The sequence below is a fragment of the Nomascus leucogenys genome, chromosome 2, assembly GCF_006542625.1.
Source record: "Nomascus leucogenys isolate Asia chromosome 2, Asia_NLE_v1, whole genome shotgun sequence".
NCBI classification, from domain to species: domain Eukaryota; kingdom Metazoa; phylum Chordata; class Mammalia; order Primates; family Hylobatidae; genus Nomascus; species Nomascus leucogenys.
The window spans coordinates 124,870,565-124,894,279 of record NC_044382.1 but is presented as its reverse complement, the minus strand read 5'-3'; the positions used below and the strand labels follow the sequence as shown (position 1 = coordinate 124,894,279).

The window sequence follows — 23,715 nt, the reverse complement described above, 5'->3', positions numbered from 1 at the left end:
AGGAGCCTAATGGTCCCACTCACATTAAACTGTTGACAGTTACCAAGTTATTGATATACAGTCATCCTCACAACTTTTAGATATTTGAAGAAGGAAAAAGTAGGCCTTCCCTTAGAACACCACCACAATGTTTTCCCCATATAATTTGTGTACTTCATTATGAAGTATTAATGGAATTTCTCAGTCAATTAAATGCTGTATACCAATGCCATCAAAAGGTAATTAGTGGTAAATTAAAAGTGGCCATAAAATGGAAATTGGTGGGAGAATACTCTATTTCCTACTAATTAGTAATAGCTACCATTTGTTGAGTTCTTACTATGGACCAGGCAGTGTGCCACCAATTTAGAATCACCATCTTATAGCATTCAGTCCTCGCAGGAGCCACATTATGGTAGATAGTAGGTTCCTGCAGCTTATGCATGAAGGACTTGAGGCACAGAGAAATCTAAGCAACCTGTCCCAAATCAGTCAGCTAATAAGCAACAGAGCAGGTATAGTCCAGTTTCCACTGACTCAAAAGACAGGCACTAAGCCACTGCACACCACTGCCTCCCCATACTCCTGTGACCATGACATTAGGCAAGAGGAGAGGTTACTGCTTTTGCCTTTCTCCTCAGGACTCCATTGTCTTGGATGAGCTCTAGAGTGTTCCTAGAAACGGTATATGCTGATAGGAAAAAAGTCCTGCCTTCAACAGATCAACCTTCTATTAACTTCCACAGCAGTAGAGCATGGAAGTTTTAAGTAGGGTCTACTAGGTCTATAACCTTGAGAAAAGTAACTTTCAGGACCTCTACTTCTGTATCTGTAAAACAGGAGGTTGAGAAAAGTACTTACCTCACAGGTTGCCAGGATAATTAAAAGATTCAATGCATATAATAGCTTAACAACAGTATGTGGCACACAGGAATCACTCAATACGTTTAGTCATTATTATTTTCATTATCATCACACCATGCTTATTGCTACTCAAGGATTTAGATTCGATTTCACTGACTTGGAATTCCTGCAACACCAATCTGAAGTTGATGGCTCTTTTGAAGTGTTCCTCACTCAATACCATTCCCTTCTTTTTTAGTTAGAAGAAAGCTAAGTATATGATTCTGGGCCCTTGTGTCTCAGAACACCCCTTCTCAAATATATCCTTATTCTTTTTTTTTTACCATTTTTTGGGACTTCTCCTTACCTCCACGCTCAGGTCATGCTCCCTAAATCGTCTATACATTGCAATGGGCATTAAGAGCACCACGTATTATAACCCTCTTAACCCCATTACAAACGTTAACTTCCACCATACTTATCTCACCTTCAGCAACCCACATCCTCTTCCTGCCCCGCCTACCATCACTCTCTATTGCATTTGCTTCCTTGTGTAAGTCAAGTTAACCCACTAAACTGGGGCACAACTGGGTGTTACTCATCTTTGCTCTTGCCCCATTACTCTGTCTCCTCACCCCCAAAAGTTACTTAGTAGGCAACATTTAATAAAAGATTTTTAAAAAATCAGTGTGTGGCCTATATCGGGATCTCCAGCACCAGATTTGTTCGAAGGACTCACAGGACTCAGCATAGAGACATCAGCAAAAGGATACAAAGGAAAATCATCAAAGGAAAAAGATACATGGAGAAATTAGATACAGGCTTCCAAGAGTCCTCTCCCAGTGGAGTCAAATAAGATGCCCTTAATTCCGCTCTAGCAACTAACTGTTTATCAGGGAAGCTCAATAGAGACTAAGCACCACATGACTGGGGACTAGTCATGTAAGCATCCTCTGCCTAGCATGCACTAAAATTCCAGACCCTTAGAAAAAAAGTAAGTATTCAGCATGAACCGTATGTTTGCACAAACCAGGTAAGCCAGCTTTACCACTTAATGAAAGTTTTATATCAAAACTGGAGACTGTTTACCAGTCAGGCTCCCAGATGCCAGTCAAACACCAATCTTACTGACAGGCCTTTCTAAGAATAGCAGTCTCAGGCCTGGCTATATTAACCCCTTTCTTCACAGGTACTGGGAAACATGAAATCTAGAATGTTAGATCTTCCAGCTTCTTGGAGTTGTCCTTTTTGGCAGTTGTCTATAACAAAGTAGGAATTCATAAGTTAACTTAATACTAATAATCATCAAAGTACAAAAATTTGCTTTTATAAATTGGTGAGAACTCAAGGCCATTCCTAGGATAATGGTAGTTTGCTTAATTTCCATTAAGATTTCTTTTATGGGAAAGAAAAGGGTTTAGGCACAATCAGTGCTCTGAGATTTGCACATGGAAGGTTCATCACACTTCTAATGTGCTGCAGAAAAGAAATTGAGGAAGTTTAATCTAATCAAGCTTCTCAATTAAAATATTTGGAAATTGAGGCCCGAGAAATGCATTCCTCATTCTTCAGAGGCAGCCAGCTCCTAAAGGGTAAGCAGGTAGCCTCAGGGATGCTGCCTGTGGGCCTTGAGGTAGCCTCTGATCTCCGTGTCTTCCCTTACTTGTATTCCGGAGAATAGCTCATCTGCTTGTCTTCTTCTTTCAGTCTTTTGACAACGGCTTTCAAGAATCTTTTCAAGTAACATGATAAGATGCCGCTGCATGCAGTGACATGAGTGGAAGGAAACTGTGACTTTACTTCTACCATCCATGTGAAGCCCATACCCTTCAAATGAAGATGTCTCTAATGACATCCTCTCTTCTCCATATCTGTGTCACATAGCAACTACCTTTCATTTAAATATTCTTTGTAATAAGTTTACAACGGTGAAATCCAATATATCTAAGTATTTTCTCAACCCTTTAGTAGCCCAGAGGCCTTTTTAGAATCCTGTATCCTACCTTTCAAAGAAGCAGCACATTTTTCTCAGAACTCACCTGGAACCTGTGATTCCTTGGTTCATTCTCTTCCACCAAACAAAATCACACACAGCATCTGATTTCCTTATGCCTCACAACTCTGACTCCTAGGTTCCCAGGTGTGGTAAGATCATATTGTAGAGAGTTGTATTTGTTATACTGTGAGACTGATGCATTAATGTTTTGATGGAAAGGACTCCCCTGATGTTTAGGTCAACACACAACACAGAAGGCCAAGGAAAATGACATCTTTCCCCATAAATTAGAAGGAAAAAAATGGTTAACTCAAGTCTTCAATGAATGAGAAAGGAGATGTAAAGCCTAGAGAAAGGATGGTAAGAAGGAAAACAAGTGGGGATAGAAAAAGAGAAAACAGACTCACCTGGAATTTAGCCAAGGGGATCTTGGATGGCAAGACAAGCTGAATGGTCAGGGACCAATTATAAGAACCTCACCAACTGCTGTCTTTAGTAAAGCTGCTGTCACTCTTTTGTCGTCCCACAGCACTTTGTCTCTACAACTATCTCCACGTGCTCACTATAAAAACAATGTATTACAAACCTGTCTCCTTAGGGCACTCACATGAGGCAGAGGCTTCATCCTTGTGACTTTGGGTTACCACAGACCCTACAAAGAAGAAAGAATACCCAAGGATCCCAATAAACTCCTCTTAAAATGACTGACGGAATAAATAGACAAATATGTAAACAAATGAAAGAATACGAATTAATGGAGAAAGTGAATGCTGCTTAAAAAGCAAATGGTGGCCAGGCGTGATGGCTCATGCCTGTAATCCCAGCTACTTGGGGGCCAAGGCAGGAGAATTGCTTGAACCAGGGAGGCGGAGGTTGCAGTGAGCCAAGATAGCACCACTGCACACCAGCCTGGGCAACAAGAGTGAAACTCTGTCTAAAAAAAAAAAAAAAAAAAAAAAAAAAAAAAAGGCCTGAATGAAGTTGTCAGTGTAACCCAATTCTCTATTCTGAAGGACACAGTAACTGCAAAAACAGTTGTCAGAACCATTGCTAACGAACTTCTGTAGCTTTCTCTCACCTTTACTAAACCCCAAACCCCTTCTTTGCTTCAGTCTCCAGTGTTCCTTCATTTAGTTCTATTAGAAATGTTTCCACTTGGGTCTTTTTGAACTTTCATTCTGAATCTGTGCAGTACTGTTAGTGTGTGTGTGTGTGTGTGTTTGCAATAGATGTGTGTAGGTGTGAATGTGTGCACATGTGTTTTAAACTCTTATTTTATTTCTGGATTACTAGTGCTAGTCATGCTAATCATAAAAACACAGTTATTTTTAAGCTCAAACCCCAAAAGAAAGCATGTCCTAAAGTTAAAAATGCATTCCAACCACCATCCACAGGTCCACCCTAAACAACCGCGCATCTTCGTGCAGATGGCTTTAATTTGTGAGACAAACTTCCACTTTCTGCCCCTTCTCTGACTGAAAGTATGCTTAATATTATTTCTCTCCGAGATTCAATTACAAATGAATTATTTTTAATTTCAACTACTGAAAAAATAAGCAAAGTAGCTGGGCTTGCAATAAATCACCCTGTAAATGTGTAGAAACTGTTCAGAACAAACGAGTAGACAAGCACAGCTGCCATCATCATTGGGACATTCCATTCTATGCCAACAAGGCTGATCTGAGGCATCACCTCATAATGAACAGCACTTCTCAGTTCACTGGACCCTGAAAAATATACTTACACAGGCAAAAACGATCCCAAATGAGAAGGGAACTGCTATCCTGGAAAAGAAAAAAAAATCAGGCAAATGTTTGAAGTTTCTGTACCTTACTTTGCCCATACTGCCATCTTTACTTAAAATAACGGACATAAGAAAATACAGACTTCTTTGGTTTTTACCAGTCTTTAGCATGGTGGTGGCAACAAATCTGAGAAAACAGAATGACCTAAGACGGGTTCACTGGAAATTTTTTTCTACAGCCAGCACCCACAAGGATGTTCTCAGCTTTAGGCAGATCTGATCTTGCTCTACACTCTTCTCCTGTAAGTGGAGTTCACCATAGTGGATCATTGTTACCACTTTATGGTGGATGGCTCCATCTAAGCCGTACAAAAACTTCTACTGGACAATGATGGGAAACAAAGCCCACACGCAAAGGGAGACGATGGAGGGTTGTGACTGCTGACACACATTTGTCTTCTATCTTAATCAGTTTCAATGCTACTGTGAAATTGATATTTTCTAACTTGTATTTCTATTGGTATGGTTAAGGTAATTTTTTATTCCTTTAGACAAAAGAGGATAAAGTAACTAGTTTAAACATATAGGATGGTTGGGGTTCAGGACAAGCTACCCCAAAATATGGCATCTTGCCATTTGAGAAAGTAGCAGAAGCTAGAAGGTCACTCTCAGCTTCCCCTTAGCCCATCTCTACTAAAACAGGCCATGAAACCCAGCAATAGTTACTGTCCAAAAGCCAAGTTCTTCAACACTGTTAATTGTATTTCCTACCCAGAAAAACTTGTTTGTTGTAACGTAACCTAGAATCACTGCTCTTATGACTCCCTATTTCTTGGGCTGATCTGATTTATTTTTCCCTATTGCACTTTCCAGTCCTGCTATCCTCAGTAGATACAGAAAAACTCTCATATCACTTCTATTTTTATTTCAGCTTGCATGAGTTCCTTTAAATACATAAATTTCTTAAGAGCTGTGTTCAACTTCCTGCATGTTCAGTAATGAGGGAGCTCTGACATTTAGAGTCAACAGACATCATCTCGACAGCCTAAGGAAATTAAGACATCAAACAATACATTCACAATTTTAACTGCATCAAGGAAATGCAAGGGATATACGTAACTGAGTAACACATGCATTTGTGGTCTGCTTTTAAGTGTATAAAGATAGGACATCTGAATCCTAGCAGAGAGATGTTGGTGATCTAGATGTGTGAGCTCTATTTTTATCGTAGAAAAAGTCTCTGAGCCTCAATTTCCCTTATGGTACATAGCTTGAGGACAAAAAGTATGGATACCAAACATTCAGTATTCCTCCCATGTACTGCTTATACATGAAAAAAATAAACAGGAGTTATCCAGGATTTCTACAGTGCAGTCTCAAAACCTGCTGATGATTAGTGGAAAGTTACAGCAAGACCAAAAACTATCACTTGCCATTGTTTATTCTGGGCATCTTGACTTGTATGCAGGCAGAAGGCCTTGAAGCCTTTAAAGTCATAATAAGCAAGAGTACAGATCCCACGTGTTACATTCTTTTTAATTACAGCATTTCCAAAGATCATGCAGGAAATTGAACACACTGTTGGAGACATGCTTTATTTTTTAATGTTTAGAACAAGCCTGTAAGAAATCTCAAAATTATATAATATCTGACATATAATATAATAATATAATACAATGACATTTCATTTTGTGGAAGTTCATGCTTAGAAATAGGGATTGCAGGACTTATCAAGCCTTTAAAATAAACACAGAACAAAAAGAAAATATATATACACACATACATATACACACAAATGTATTCACACATGTGTAAATATATATTCATTCTATGCATAGGGTTCTATATGGACTTCAACATCAACTTATAAGTAACTTTCAGCAATGAACTAAACTTTCCCCTTTCAAAAGCATGTTAAGAATCAGAAGAAGATGAAGAAGATTCTCTGATTTTTTTTTCAAGTGAAATGTTCTTAAAACACTAACAGATTTGATTTTGTGAGAGCAAAAAAGTCCAATAATTTTGGATGTTGACTTTAAAAATTATAGTAGTCTAAATCAATACTTAAGGGCTGAGTAAAATAGACAATGGTGAGCTTTCATAAAAACTATTTGAAAGAAAAATTACATGGTGCTTACATCTGTGCCATGTACTATTTTCTTTCATTTTGTTCAAGTCATTTGAATTTAGAGGGAAATTCAATCTACATTTTGTAATTCATTTCCACACAAATCATGAGCACACACTGTGTTGAGTGTTTGATGTATTTTCAGAACTTTTTAATAAGTTTTTATGCTTCTTCCTTTAACCACAAGAAGTGGCACCTGGCCAAGAGGAGGAGAACTTAAATATGGTATCTGTAACTACTGCTCACCTACTCAGAGGGTAAAAAGTTTGTGGGCTACAGCAGAAGGGAAGTTTGGAGGAATAATAATGAAGCTATGGGTACAATTTGAAGTTTCTGGCATTTTGAGCTCATGGGACTAAGGGTGTTGAAAATCTAAGAGCATAAATAAAAGTATTCCAGTAGGTTTCTGTATAGTAGTGTATACCAAGGTGACCAAAGTATACAAAAGGAAATAGTTTACCCATGAGAAGTGACTTATCTCAGCTTTGTGAATTATTTCTTCCACTTGAAATTAATGATGCCTTTGTTCCTGGTCAGTTTTCATTTCACTCTTTTCAGTGAGACTTTTATTCCTGGAAGAAACGTGCTTACCCACTCTCAGAAAAGGTCTACCCAAGTTAATTTATCAAGGCACCTTAAAAGTGAGAGAGCAGCCGGGCGCGGCGGCTCACGCTTGTAATCCCAGCACTTTGGAAGGCCGAGGCAGGCGGATCACGAGGTCAGGAGATCGAGACTACGGTGAAACCCTGTCTCTACTAAAAAAAAAAAATACAAAAAAATTAGCCGGGCGTGGTGGCGGGCGCCTGTAGTCCCAGCTACTCGGAGAGGCTGAGGCAGGAGAATGGCGTGAACCCGGGAGGCGGAGCTTGCAGTGAGCCGAGATCGCGCCACTGCACTCCAGCCTGGGTGACAGAGCGAGACTCCGTCTCAAAAAAAAAAAAAAAAAAAATTGAGAGAGCCCTCCCCTCCACAATGCAGGAAGTTGACTAAGAAAAAACGATGGTCTAGAATCCTCGCAGGAGCCTCACTGACCCACAGTAATCAAATAATCAGAACTAAACTAACCACTCTTCTCCTTTCTGCATTCCAGATTGCAAAGTGACCTAAATTTTTAGAAGTGGGGAAGGTAAGAAGCAACAATCTTTAATCTCTGATGTTTACACAGATTGGACTGAATTATTGGCAATGAGTCTGTCCCTCAGTTTTTGGCATTAAAATATCCTACATTAACCGGTTTCACTACTTCTGAGGGTGAGGGAGGAGCAGAGGAAAGAGGGCTTTAGGACCAATGATAGAGAATAAGATAATAATGAAATAGAGGCATCAAAATAAGGTCATACCAATTTTAATCATTGCAATTTGGTATTTAAATTAAATTTTAAAATGGAACCAATATACTATTGCCCCTTGATATCTGCAAAGGATATGTTCCAGGACTCCCATGGATACCAAAATCCACTATGCTCAAATCCCTTATATAAAATGACATTCTACCTGCATATAACCTACACACATCCTCTTGTACATGTTAAATCACCTTTAGATTACTTATAATACCTAACATTGCTACAAATACTATGGAAATAGTTGTTATACTATATTTTTTATTTCTATTACTTTTATTGTTTTATTGCCATTTTTATTTTTTACAATAGTTTTGATCTGCAATTGTTTGAATTTGTAGATGTGAAACCCACAAATGTGGGGGTACTACTGTATTCTGAAAATAGCCTAATTTAACTAATTGCAAGCAAAGCACTGCCCTAGATGTTGAAACTAGATACAAATGTCCCTTTAAATACTTTGGAAGTACAAGAAAGGACTTCTTTGACTTAGTCGGTAAGAAGGCAGAAAGAGGGAATGCAACCTGGAGGTTGGTGACTGTGCCATGGAGGAGAAACACAGGGATGCACAGGCACTCCTCACTGGGTGGTATCGTCCTGTCTAGGAAATTGGGAGGTTGGGGACTTTACTTCAAGCTCAGTGGTAGAGAATGAGAGAGAGCTGGGAGAGAGATACAGGCATACCCTGAAGATATTGCAGATTTGGTTTCAGACCATCACAATAAAGTGAGTTTAGCAATCAAGCAAGTCACACCAATTTTTTTGGTTTCCCAGTGCATATAAAAATAATGTTAGCACCATCCTGCAATCTAGTGAGTATGCAATAGCATTATGTCAAGAACACAGTGTACATACTTCAACTTAAAAATGCTTCATTGCTAAAAGATGCTAACAATCATTTGAGCCTGAAGTGATTTGTAGTCTTTTTGCTGGTGGAGGGCCTTACCTCAGTGGTGATGACTGCTGACTGATCACGGTGGTAGTTGCTAAAAGTTGGGGTGGCTGTGGCAATTCACTAAAATAGGGCAACAGTAAAGTTTGCCACATCAATGAATTCTTCCTTTCACAAAAGATTTCTCTGTAGCATGTGATAGTGTTTGATAGCATTTTACCTACAGTAGAATTTCTTCCAAAACAGAAGTCACACCTCTCAAAACTTGCTGCTGCTTTATCAACTAACTTTATCAAATGTTCTAAATCCTTTGTTGTCATTTCAACAATGTTCATAGCATCTTTGCCAGGAGTAGAATCCATCTCAAGAACCACTGTCTGTGTATCCATAAGAAGCAACTCTCTTTTTTATGGCTACATTATTTCATGGTGTATATGTACCACATTTTTTTTATCCAGTCTATTATTGATGGAAATTTAGGTTGATTCCATGTCTTTGCTATTGTGAATAGTGCTGCAATGAACATACGTGTGTACATGTCTTTTAAGAGAACAACTTATACGAGACCATGTCCTTTGCAGGGACATGTGTGGAGCTGGAGGCCATTATCCTTGGCAAACTAACACAGGAACAGAAAACCAAATACCGCATGTTCTCACTTATAAGTGGGAGCTAAATGGTAAGAACACATGGGTGCATAGAGGGAAAAACACACACTGGGACCTATTAGAGGATGAAGGTTGAGAGGAGGGAGAGGATCAGGATGGATAACTAATGGGTACTAGGCTTAATACATGGGTGATGAAATAATCTGCACAACAAACCTTCACAACACAAGTTTACCTATGTAACAAACCTGCACGTGTACCCCGAACATAAATTAGCAGTTAAAAAAAGAGGCAACCCTCATCCACTCAAGTTTTACCATGAGATTACAGCAATTCAGTCCCATCATTAGGCTCCACTTCTCATTTTAGTTCTCTTTTCTATTTCCACCACATCTGCAAGTACTTCTTCCACTAAAGTCTTGGACCCTTCAAAGTCATTCATGAGGGTTGAAAGCAACTTCTTCCAAACTCTTGTTTCTGTTGATATTTTGACCTTCTCCTGTGAATCACCAATGTTCTTAATGGTATCTAGAATGGTAAATCCTTTCCAAATGGTTTTCAATTTACTTTGCCCAGATCCATCAGAGGAATTACTATCTATGGCAGCTATAGCCTTATGAAATGTATTTTTAAATAATACAACTTGAAAGTAAAAATGACACTTTGATCTATGGGCTGCAGAATAAATGTTATATTAGCAGGCATTAATAACAACACCAATTTCCTTGTATATTTCTATCAGAGCTCTTGCTTGACTATACACATTGTCAATAAGAAACCATATTTTGAAAGGAGTCTTTTGTCTGAGTAGTAGGCCACAACAGCTGGCTTAAGATGGTCAGTAAAGCAGGCTGTAAACAGATGTTTACAGATGTTCAGACCTTCTTGCTCCATTTATAGAGCCCAGACTGAGTTGATACAGCATAATTCTTAGGGGACCTAGGGTGTTCAGAATGGTAAATGAGCATTGGCTTCAACTTAAAGTCACCAGCTACATTAACTGCTAACAAGGGAGTCAGCCTGTCCTTTGAAGCTAGGCACTGACTTCTCGTCTCTAGCTATGAAAGTCCTAGATGGCACCTTCCTCTAACATAAGGTTGTTTTGTTTAAATTAAAAATCTTTTGTTTACTATAGCCACCTTCACCAATTATCTGAGCTAGATCTTTTGGATAACCTCCACAGCTTGTACATCAGCACACACTTCTTCACCTTGCACTTGTAAGTTATGGAGACAGCTTCTTTCCTTAAGCCTCCTGAATCAGCTTCTGCTAACCTCAAACTTTTCTTCTGCATCTTCCTCACCTCTCTCAGCCTCCACAGAATTGAAAAGAGTTAGGGCCTTGCTCTGGATTAGGTTTTGGTTTAAGGGAATGTTGTGGCTGGTTTGATCTTTATTCCAGACCAATAAAACTTTCTCTGTATCAGCAATAAGGTTGTTCTGCTTTCATATCATTTGTGTGTTCACTGGAGTAGCACTTTTAATTTGCTTCAAGTACTTTTCCTCTGCATTAGCAACTTGTCTATCTGGCACAAGAGGCCTAGCTTGCAGCCTGTCTCAGCTTTTGACATGCCTTCCTCACTAAGCTTTGTAATTTCTTGCTTTTAATTTAAAGTGAGAGACATGAAACTCTTTCTTTCACTCTAAGTGGAGGCCACTGAAGGGTTGTAAATGGGCCTAATTTCAAGATCATTTTATCTCAGAGAATAGGGATGCCCAAGGAGAGGGAGAGAGGAAACGGCTGGTCAGTGGGAGAGTCAGAACACATACAATGTTTATCAGTTCGGTTTTGCCATCTTATACGGGCATGGTTCAAGAGATGCCAAAACAATTACAATAGTAACATCAAAGATCACTAATCACTGATCACCATAACAAATATAATAATGAAAATGTTTGAAATATTGTGAGAATTGCCAACACGTGACACAGAAATATAAAGTGAGCACATGCTGTTGAAAAAATGGTGCCAATAGATTTGCTTAACGTAGGGTTGCCATAAACCTTCAAATTGTAAAAAAAAAAACCCTCAATATCTGTAAAGTGCAGTAAAGAAACGTACAATAAAATGAGGCATGCCTGTAGTAGAGAGGGAGATTTTCAAACTGAGGGATTAAGATATGCCAGCATTTCTCAAACTCCTTGAACTCAGAACCCCTCGTTTAAAAATCACTGAAGCTCTCCAACGGGCTTTTTACATGAGTTATATCTCTCAATATTTGAAATTAAAACTAATTTTTAAAAATTTTATTCATATATTTCAAGTAACAATAAATCTATTACATATTTTTATTTTTTATTTTTATTTTTTGAGAGGGAATCTCACTCTTGTTGTCCAGGCTGGAGTGCGATGGTGCCATCTCAGCTCACTGCAACCTCCGCCTCCTGGGTTCAAGTGACTCTCCTGCCTCAGCCTCCCTAGTAGCTGGGATTAGAGGTACCTGCCACCACGCCACGGTAATTTTTGTATTTTCGGTAGAGACGGGGTTTTACCATGTTGGCGAGGCTGATCTTGAACTCCTGACCTCAAGTGATCTGCTCGCCTTGGCCTCCCAAAGTGTGGAGATTACAGGCGTGAGCCACTGCACCTGGCCCTATTACATATTATCAAAAAAATATTTTTGTGAAAATTGTATATTTCCAAATGAAAAGATTTAGTGAAAACTGCAGCATTTCTTTATTGATTTACACTTTGAAAATGTCTTCAGTCTGCCTGAATAGAAGATAGCTGTGGCTTATTGCATTCTTATACTGGCTTCTGCATTCAGTCTGCAGCAATATGTTGGCTTTCCTTGAAGTATATGAAGAAAATACAGTCTTATATAAAAATAAAGTTGGAAATAGAAGGAGTATATTAATAGCCTTTCCAAATAATTGTGTATACTATTTTTTGATGCTCCATTAAAATATGGCAAGTATAGTTTCTTTTTTTTTTTTTCCTTTGAGACGGAGTCTCACTCTGTGGCCCAGGCTGAAGTGCAGTGGCGCGATCTTGGCTCCCTGCAAGCTCCATCTCCCGGGTTCACGCCATTTTTCTGCCTCAGCCTCCCGAGTAGCTGGGACTACAGGCACCCGCCACCACGCCCAGCTAATTTTTTTTTTTTTTTTTTTTTTTTTTTTTTTTTGTATTTTTAGTAGAGACGGAGTTTCACCGTGTTAGGCAGGATGGTCTCCATCTCCTGACCTCGTGATCCGCCCACCTCGGCCTCCCAAAGTGCTGGGATTACAGGCGTGAGCCACCGTGCCTGGCCGGCAAGTACAGTTTCTTAAAGATAAGATGCAATTTAGAAATTTGAAACTATAGAAACGAGTTTTTCATGCCCTGCCTGGTATATGAAAATCTATTAGTCTATGTTGTGCTTTGAATGGATCTTTCATTCATGCTTGATAGATTGTCAAAGTCATACATTGGTCAATTAGAAAATATTAGATCCCTGACTCAGAGGTCTAATTGAAGGTGCTACAAATGTTTACATATTATATTATACTATCAATAAAATTACATGTGTTAATATCACCACCAATTTCATAGGAAAGTCTCTACATATTTGGAAATTATCAAGCTCCTAGTGACAGATTTAAGGTTTTTAAAACTCTAATTTTGCTCAAAAACTTGAATTTTATCATTGACAACAAATATTGTCAGCTGTTTTCCTTGAAATGATGGGCTTGTGCCATTCACGTTAAATAAAATTTCTGCAAAATACCTAAATTTAAATAGCCATAACTTGTCTGCCAGTCATGCTTTCAAATAAAAATGGCGATGACTGTAAAAAGTGGCTAATTCAACTCACAACTCAAAGAATGACACGTTTTTCCCCAGGGCATCCATTGTATGCCATTTGCAAGTGAAGGGTTTATGTTTATGTGTACTTCCCATTTTCTCATACAGAATATTAAAACGATATTATTCAAGTGTCTAGATTTAATAGAATTAGCCATTTAGGCTGCTGGAATAATGCATCCTTAAGTGAAACTAGCAATTTCTTATACTGTGAGTACATGGCAGCAGATTCCAGCTAAGGTGACAATAGTTTTGCCAACCATTGCTTTACCATTACTGCAAATGTCAACACAGTACCAAAGGCAAATAAGTTCTTAGCATTACTGTGAAAACAGTTTTGACCCCATCCAATTGTCCTGGGAACCTCCAGGTGTCTGGAAACCACACATTGAGAATCATTAGTTTGTGAGAAGGCTCTAGGATGAATAACACAAGAGTGAAATGTGCGAGATGCCATATTATAGAATCCAACAGATCTCCACGTGATCCCTTGAATTTTTAGTTAAATAATCTTCAAGCAATGATAATTTGACTGTTCCTTTCAAATTTGTATCTCTTTTTATTTGTACAGTGTCTAAACATATAAACAGGCATCCCATAAACATTTTAAGTCATAATACTGATCAGATGCTATTCTTACGAAGCTAATTACTATCGGAAAGTCCTCAAGTATTTCACCACTAAACCCTATATTACCTGTTAGCTTGAGATGTCTATTTTGGGGGTATATTCTTCTATTACCATTTTAATTACAAATTTTTTTGAGAATGAATGTCGAATTTTATTAAATGCATTTTTGGCACGTAAGAAATGAATCTGATGTTTGTTCTCATTTGAACTACAAATATAGTACAATAATAATAAATACTATATAACATTGAGCCAGACTTGATCATGAACCTCAGATCACGGACATACTGTATTGACTGACCAGCATCCTCATGTTTGAGAAGCGACCTCTCAACCCATTCCATGTTTTTGGTGGAGTACTCAATCACTGACTATACAGAACGGCACAAAGACAATGCACAGAAAACAATAAAGTGGGTTGACCCAGAGGTCGGCGTACAACATAATATCGGCCAGAGTTCCTTCCTCAGGGGGCTATAATAGTGCTGGAAGAAAAAACAGTCTCTTGTGGCTGGTATTTCTGAGCCTGAAGAATATGCACTTCAGGCCAGGCATGGTGGCTCATGCTTGTAATCCCAGCACTTTGGGAGGCTGAGGCGGGCGGATCACGAGGTTAGGAGACCGAGACCATCCTGGCTAACACGGTGAAACCCCGTCTGTACTAAAAATACAAAAAATTAGCTGGGCATGGTGGCGGGTGCCTGTAGTTCCAGCATCTCAGGAGGCTGAGGCAGGAGAATGGCATGAACCAGGGAGGCGGAGCTTCCAGTGAGCTGAGACCGCACCACTACATCCCAGCCTGGGTAACAGAGCGAGACTCCGTTTCCAAAAAACAAAAGAGTATGAACCTCAAGTTGCTGACTGCCATCTCCCTTTCCCCACAGAGGAAGGTGTAGTCAACATATTGAGAGAGGAAAAGCTGAAAAATAAAAGAGAATGACATTATTTAAGCCTGTGAATACTTTTATGTCTAAAGCCACATTAATGCCTGGTCCTATCGGGTCCATAAACCAATATGGACTCTTAAAGAGTCACAGGTGAGTTTTCACATGGCAATCACAAAATGTTAACACACCCTACTTGATCAGGGTTAACATGTTTTCCTTTTTTTTTTTTTTTTGAGACGGAGTCTCGCTCTTTCACCCAGGCTGGAGTGCAGTGGCGCGATCTCAGCTCACTGCAGGCTCCGCCCCCTGGGTTCACGCCATTCTCCTGCCTCAGCCTCCCGCGTAGCTAGGACTACAGGCGCCCACCACCTTGCCCGGCTAATTTTTTGTATTTTTAGTGGAGACGGGGTTTCACCGTGTTAGCCAGGATGGTCTCGATCTCCTGACCTCGTGATCCGCCCGCCTTGGCCTCCCAAAGTGCTGGGATTAGAGGCGTGAGCCACCGTGCCCGGCCAACATTTTTTCTTAAGTTCTGTTGAAATTTTTCTACTTAGAGTTGCTTTATCAATGTTCATGTGCGAAAGTAATCTATTTTATGTGTGAGTGGGTGTGTGTTAATTTTGTCAAGGTTGGCTGGCTTTGTTTAAAAAAGAAAAAGAAAAAGAAGAAAGAGAAAAGAACAAACTAAAACCAGACAAAACAATTCCGGAACAGCAGAAATAACAGGCATCGCCTGAAGCTTAAAGAGTTAAAAAAATTCTATGTGAAACTATGTGGGCTCAAATCCTTTATGGAGATTTTTCAATATTCTCATCTTTTTCATGAATATTCAGTTGGCCAGGTTTTTAAACTTTTCTCTAATTGATTTTGATAATTCATATTTTTCTAGGAAACAATTTCTTTCATTAAGGTCTTCATATAAACTAGCCTGATCTTTGATACTTTTTTTTGATATCCTATCTGTGGGTATTTCACCTTTCTCATTCCTAATTATGTATTTCTGTTTTTTCTCTATTTTTCATAAATAGATGAGCTAGTAACTTATTTGAATATTTTTATTTGTTATTGTTTTCTTATTATAAGAAATACTATGGGATGTATTTAATAATTTTGTAATTTTATTTTATTTTTTGAGATGGAGTTTGGCTTTTGTTGCCCAGGCTAGAGTGCAATAGTGGAATCTTGGCTCACCACAACCTCTGCCTCCCAGATTCAAGTGATTCTCCTTCCTCAGCCTCCCAAGTAGCTGGGATTACAGGCATGCACCACCACACTTGGCTAATTTTTGTATTGTATTTTTTAGTAGAGATGCCGTTTCTCCGTGTTGGTCAGGCTGGTCTCGAGCTCCTGACCTCAGGTGATCTGCCCGCCTCAGCCTCCCAAAGTGTTGGGATTACAGAAGTGAGCCACCATGCCCGGCCAATTTTGTTATTTTCCTAATTCATTAATTCTTGCGTTTATAGTTATATTTTTTCTTCCTGCTTTGCTAAGTGTAATTTGTTGTTCTTGTTCAGTTTCTATGAACTGCATGATTAATTCTTTCATCAGCATCTAACTCCCTCTTTTGGGAGTCATCTCTCCTAGAGTCTTGTGAGCTCCCCCACCCAAGACTTATTTCCACCAATATCCTACTAATTCTTTTCTGACTTTTTCTTTTAATACAGAACATCACTTCCTTCAGCTGGAAAAGGAAGCACTTTCCTCATTATATTTCCCTGTGGTTAGGTGGAAAGAACATTTTCTAATGCTTTATAGAAAATCATTCAGCCAAGCACAAACTTCCACAAAAACTAAATGGATCAAATAGGCCACCTTGGTTACACACTGCACAATCAGGAAAATAGCTCTGAGAGATATACAAATAATTTTGTCAAGGCAGGAGCCAACATGGGTCTTGGTAGGAAAGAGGAAAAGTTAAGAGCCTTATTAAAATAGCTCACATCACTTCACTTTGGAAACTGGGTTTAATCCTATGCAGTTTATTGAATTAAACTTCCATTAATCTCCCTTTAGCACCGAAATTGCCAAAATGCCTGAACCAGTTAATGAAAAAAATTACACAAACCTACCACAAAGAAAATCAAGGACCTGTGCAAGGGCAAATGGTTTTGATTTAATGTAAATCAGTTTGACTATTTTTGAGAGGCACTACTAGAAAGGCCAAAAGAAATGGCTTATGGTTTTAGCTAATAAAAGAGAATATTTATAATAGCTAAGACTTTTCCAGTGAAATCCTATAGGTGATAGGTCTCTAATATAAACTTATAGTGTCTGCAAGTTCCAAGAAAAAAGAAAAGTGTTCTAAGGTGTTATACTATTGCTCGTGCCCTGACATAATTTTTGTCTAAATCAGGAAAGGAGTTTTTAGTCAGTTGAGTTGGATTGCTAACTCATGGAGGGTTTGTAATGGTACATTCAGATGATTTCCAAGAAGCCATTTTCAGGCTATTGTATCATTAATAGAAGGATTAAAGTGTCCCCCAAAGACCTCTGACAAGACAGACCATAACTGCTCCAAAAGGGCTATTATACTCTAGTCTGTTGGTGATTCAGAGATTTTTCAAGTGCTTGGGCCCTAAGGATGAGCAGCCAAGAGAGAAGGACCATGACCGAATTGGGTTTCTTTTGTCATTGCACGGGTAGGAGCTGTTAATCTGTATTTGCTTTCTGTTTTGAATAAAGGAGAGGAAATTATTCTCCTCTGGAAAAATTTCTACCCACCTCCAAAACTCCCCTGTGATTATAGTTGAACAAAAAATGTATCCTCCCTTTGATATACCAAGACTGCTGTCTCCTGTTCTGGAGTATTGAACATCTGTTGTTTGCTGCGCCAAGGGAGAGGGCTACAATTCAGGGATTAATTGAAGTAATTTTCCTAGAAACATAGAGTAGAACTTGTGTGGGTAAGTGACTCTGCAAAAGCCAGATGAACTTTGTAAAATCATATTTTACATCCTTCATTTAGCAATCATAGAATCTTAGAAAGCTTCCAGACAAGGGTGGGTCTTGGTAATATTTTCATAGTGCATTTCCAAAGTCCGTTTGATTCTAAGTTACTCTTTCCATTTTAGATATAAGAAATCAGGACTCCCAAAGTTAAATAAATTGTTTAAAGTCACTTTTTTTTTCTTAGTGGCAAGACCAATATGAGGCCTGCAGACATCAAAGTAAATGATCTTTTTCAATGACATCTAAGTAGCAGTCACAGAAATGAAGAGCAAAAAAGAAAACAAACCAGGGGTTGAAGCAGGAGGATCACTTGAGGCCAGGAGTTTGAGACCAGCCTGAGGAACAAACAAAGCAAGAACCCCATCTCTTCAAAAAAAAAAAATTTTAAATAAGCCAGGCACAGCAACAGGCACCTGTGGTCCCAGCTACTTGGGAGGCTGAAGTGGGAGGATTGCTTGGGTCCAGTAGTTCAAAGTTGCAGTGGGCTATGATCATGCCACTGCATTCCAGCCTGGGAAACACAGCTAGACCCCATCATTTAAAAAATAAAAATAAAAATAAAATAAAATAAAATAAAAAGGAAAGCAAGAAAGCAAACTAACTGGTAGAGTATTTTCTAAATTAGCTTAAATAAGTCAGACCATCACCTGGCTCTTTTTTCATCTATTCTTCAAATACATTTAATCTTTCTCCCAGCGCCAGTTACTTCTTCTATACAAACAGACAACACTGCAAAATATACTTTAATTATTTCCCTCTAGTATTAGTATCTTGTTTAAATCTGAGGCAATGTGGAAAGCAATGACAGCAAGTGTTTATTAGGCTTGGCATTGCTCTAAGTACTTCATGTGTGTATAATCTATTTCAGTTTCCCTAGCAGTCCCATGTGATAAGGTACTATTATTATCCACATTTTAAAGGTTAGGAAACCAAAGCACAAAGGTTAAACACCTTATGAAGGTCACAAGAATGGGAAGTGGTAAAGCTGAGATATGAACTTATTAATAGATCAGATCTGGGCTCTTCCTCTATTCAGCAGTGGTTCAGTATGTCTGATTTCTTTAGCTTTGGGGGTTATGGGACACATTTGGGAATAAAAGAAGGAAGGGAGAAAGGGAGAGATAAAAGGCAGTTAGGCCAGGCGCGGTGGCTCACGCCTGTAATCCCAGCACTTTGGGAGGCCGAGGCGGGCGGATCACAAGGTCAGGAGATCGAGACCATCCTGGCTAATGCGGTGAAACCCCGTCTCTACTAAAAATACAAAAAAAAAAAAATTAGCCGGGCGTAGTGGCGGGCGCCTGTAGTCCCAGCTACTCGGGAGGCTGAGGTAGGAGAATGGCGTGAACCCGGGAGGTGGAGCTTGCAGTGAGCAGAGATCGTGCCACTGCACCGCAGCCCGGGCAACAAAGCAAGACTCCGTCTAAAAAAAAAAAAAGGGAGTTAGTTAAAGAAGGAACGAGGTTAGGTAGAAACCAAAAAAATAGTATTGTTTAATCCAACTATTTATGAAGAACTATTGGGGAGTTTGAAAACTAATTGATAAGTCTAATATTTTTTCTGTTACTTGAACGTAGTCTTTTTTTTCTGTATCCTCTCTCTAGTCTTCAGATATTGAAATAAAGATTCAGAGTATAAAAAAAATACAATCAACTGGCCATTATCTAAAAGGTAGCAAAGATCTTAAAAATTAAACTTTTGTTTAGGAAGAACAAAACAGATTTTCTTTTAATTTAGAGTTAATTTATACAAGTGATGACACAAAAAGTTAATCACCACTATCGACAAAAACTAGACAAACCTAGCAGTGGGGAAAAAATTCTGGGCATATTTTGAAATCTTGGCAGCTGAAAACATATCAAGATACAATTCTTCTTTGCATCAGAGGAGGCCACATTCTCATTTAATTTATTTGTAGTTCATTAGAAGCAGGAAATACACATCAATTTCATTTGGCCTATTTTAAAAGGAAAGAGTGCTGTCAGAGCAAAGTGATAATCCAATGGTGCTGTCCAGCAGCAGGCAGGAATGGGAGTCCAAGCAACTAAGTAAATCAGCATAAATACTAAGAGTTAAGTAACAGGAGATACTAGTACAAAGCAGTTAACATGGTGGAGGAATCAGGCAGCTAGTAGGTCATAGAGGTATAACCTAGAAGCTAGTTCAATCCCAGACCCCCAGATGTCTCTGCATTCCCGATGACTTCCCTTCCTATGGCCATTCTGCCTTCAAATTTCTATTCCTACATAAGTCTACATTCCACTCTTCTCTCAAGATGGGTGGCCTCTTCTGCCCCTCCGCTCTGCTAAGCTCTGAACCCAATCTATATGAGTGTCTTCATTGTTGCACACATGAATACACACATGCACACAGAGACACACACACACCAGACACTAAAAGCTTTTTCTCTGTAGCACACATTACTGAAGGCTTGGGGAAACAGATGAATTGACTTCTAGCTATTAAAATAACTTAAAATCTAGAAGTTCTTCAGCCACCCTACTGTGTTGTTTAGTCATCCACTCTGCCATTATTCCCAATACCCTCACTAAAATTCTCCCTGTCCTCCAAATTCCTGCTTATCTTTTATGAATAACAGATTAACAATCTTTTTTTTATTTTATTCAAATCTGTACTCTAAGAGACAGATTTCAATATAACTATCAAGGAATTTCCCAAACGAAGACTGCTCCCCACCTTGTGTTATACTCATCCTTATTACTATAACTATTAATATTATTTTAATTTTTACTTATCCAGCTCTAAAGTCAAGTTGTCTTCTGGTTTTTCTCCCACTTACTGAATCCTCTTTTACCGACCTCCAAATGCAGAAAGTCACAAGGGTTCGGTATTGTGACCTCATTAGCTCTCTATTAGAGTCTGCTCCTATGTAATCTCATCAAGTCACAAGACCGTAAAGGACAAATATGCTGGCCGGGCACGGTGGCTCACGCCTGTAATCCCAGCACTTTGGAAGGCCGAGGCGGGTGGATCACGAGGTCAGGAGATCGAGACCATCCTGGCTAACACGGTGAAACCCCGTCTCTACTAAAAATACAAAAAATTCTCCAGGCGTGGTGGCAGGCGCCTGTAGTCCCAGCTACTCCGGAGGCTGAGCCAGGAGAATGGCGTGAGCCTGGGAGGCAGAGCTTGCAGCGAGCGGAGATCGCAACGCTGCACTCCAGCCTGGGTGACAGAGCGAGACTTCGTCTCAAAAAAAAAAAAAAGGACAAATATGCTATTGACTTCCAAATTTTGAATCTCCAGCTTTGCTCTCTCCCCAAACTATAGTCTTCTATATCCAGTGTGTCCTCTACATCTCTTCTAGATGTCAAATAAAAATCTAAAACATCAACAAATCTAAAACAACATGTTAATTATTCTCCCCAAACCTGCCTTTTTATTTCCAGTGTTGTCTATCTCAGTAAATGGAAGGCCCAGGTGGGAGGGTCACTTGAGCCCAGGAGGTCAAGGCTGCAGAGAGAGCTATGATCCCACCACTGAACTCTAGCTTTTGTTAAGATCCTGTCTTAACAAAAACAACAACAACACACTTTGGGAGGCCTAGGCGGGTGGATCAGGAGGTCAGGAGATCGAGACCATCCTGGCTAACACAGTGAAACCCAGTATCTACTAAAAATACAAAAAATTAGCCGGACGTGGTGGCGGGTGCCTGTAGTCCCAGCTACTTGGGAGGCTGAGGCAGGATAATGGCGTGAACCCCGGGGGGCGGAGCCTGCAGTGAGCCGAGATTGCGCCACTGCACTCCAGCCTGGGCGACAGAGAGAGACTCCATCTCAAAAAATAAAAATAAAAAAAAAAAAATAATAGGGAAGCTATGTATGTGTGGGTGGGGGGACACTGGAAATTTCTGTACCTTCCTCTCAATTTTGCTGTGAATCTAAAATTGCTCTACAAAAATAAATAAATAATAAAAATAAAAATAAAACTGACCTACAAAATTGTCTATTTTAAAAAAGGTATAAAGTACTGATAAATGCTTCAACATGGATGAATCTTGCAAACATTGTTCTGGCCAGATGCAGTGGCTCATGCCTGTAATCCCAGTACTTTGGGAAGCTGAGACGGGTGGATCACTTGAGGCCAGGAGTTCGAGACTAGCCTGGCCAACATGGCAAAACCCCATCTCTACTAAAAATACAAAAAATTAGCCAGGTGTGGTGGCAGATGCCTGTAATCCCAGCTACTCAGGAAGCTGAGGCTGGAGAATTGCTTGAACCCAGCAGGTGGAGGTTGCAGTGAGCCAAGATCGCACCACTACACTCCAGCCTGGGCAACAAGAGCGAAACTCCATCTCAGAAGAAAAAAACGCTGTGCTAAGTAAAAGAAGACAGATATAAAAGGCCATATAAATAGGTAAATAAAAGGCTGTATTATATGATTCCATTTAAGTAATCATGGACAGAATAGGCAATTCTATAGAGACAGAATAGATTAGTGGTTAAAAAAGGGGTCGAGCAGGGAGAGAGCAAAAGCTGGGATATATGCAGTTTCTTTTGGGGATGATATAAATGTTGCAGCCTCGACTTCCTGGACAGTCCTCCTGCCGCAGTCACCCATGTAGCTGACACCACAGGCACTTGCCACCATGCCCAGCTAATTTTTTTTTTTTTTTTCATAGAGACAGGGTCTCACTTGGTTGCCCAGGCTGGTCTCAAACCCCTGGGCTCAAGCAGTCCTCCTGCCTTGGCCTCCCAAAGTGCTGGGATTATAGGCTTGAGCTGCTGCACCTGAAGTTCAGTAAGTTTTTTTTTTTTTTTTTTTAAAGGATAAGTCATATTGTTTTTTATCCCTGGAACTGTAACATAGTGCCTGGCGTATGCTCAAATATAAATAAATCAATAAATGAACCAAAGATGTCAGGTACAAAGAATTAGAAATATTTAGTTTGGGTTGTGTACTGAAGTTCTACATGCCAAAGTTAAGTCCTGGGAGGCTAGATAGGGAAGGAAGGAACCAGTGGTTTGCCAGTGAATGTTTACCAACCAGTCTCCTTGGTAGGGGGAAGGAAGCCTTAATTTACAAATACTCCCAATCTGGCCACTTTCAAGCCCCTTGACATCACTGAACATGGAGTTGAGAAGAGATATGTAAAATACGGGCCCTCATGAGCTGGTAAAAAACAGCTCTAACACTCGGAAAATTCACAATCTGGGACATGAGAGAGAACCAATGGTGAGCAGTGTGTGGCAAGCATCTGTCCCAGGGCAAAGGTGCTTTGCCATCTGCACAGGTGGGAATTATAATGAGAAAAACATCAGACTCCTACAGGCACATGCTATTTCTGATTAAGATGTTAGACTTTCCTCACAAAGAGGCCATGGGAGAAAAAAAAAAGAAAAAAACAGCCACTGCCTTTGGTCACTGCTATCCTGATGCACCTAGCAACTGCTGGCTGACATACAGAGATACATCACAGAAAGCCAATAAAAACTAGAGTTTTGCTTCCAGAAGCAGAAACTCACCTGCAGGAGCACTTGTGGAGGCAGCTCAGGTCCCAGGGCACCATCACATTTCTCTGTTGTGTTTCCCATGTTAATTTCACACTGCCTGTCCTGAGTCAGAGGATTTGGGCTGCCTAGTCCACACCTGCTTGTTTACTGCTCTAGGTGGCTGGGCTTCCATATTGCCATCTAAAGTAATTTGGAGAAAGTAGTTTAAATGCCCACGTGACAGTCTCTAAACGTCTTAAATTATCACAGAAAATATTAAGCTTAAATCTCATAAATGTCTCCAGAATCCATCAAACCAGAATAGGGGCTGATTGGCTCAGAGCAGAAGGATAATGAGTTTATTCCAGAACCATTGACAGTATTAGTGGTTTGGGATGGATTGGGCAGTACAATCCATCTGGGCAGTACATTAGCAAATCTATGTGTAATAATTAATTTGTGACTAGGGAAAAAAGAAGATAT

General features: G+C 39.6%; 1 pseudogene across 1 annotated transcript in view; it reads right to left on the bottom strand.

Moving 5' to 3' along the window:
* Positions 1 to 23,334, bottom strand: part of LOC100588682 — a 104,116-nt pseudogene extending 80,782 nt beyond the window's left edge. The window contains exon 1 of the transcript XR_001115306.2: positions 23,266 to 23,334. The product of XR_001115306.2 is annotated as a 40S ribosomal protein SA pseudogene (transcript). The remainder of the gene's footprint in view (positions 1 to 23,265) is intronic.
* Positions 23,335 to 23,715: the final 381 nt, after the last annotated feature.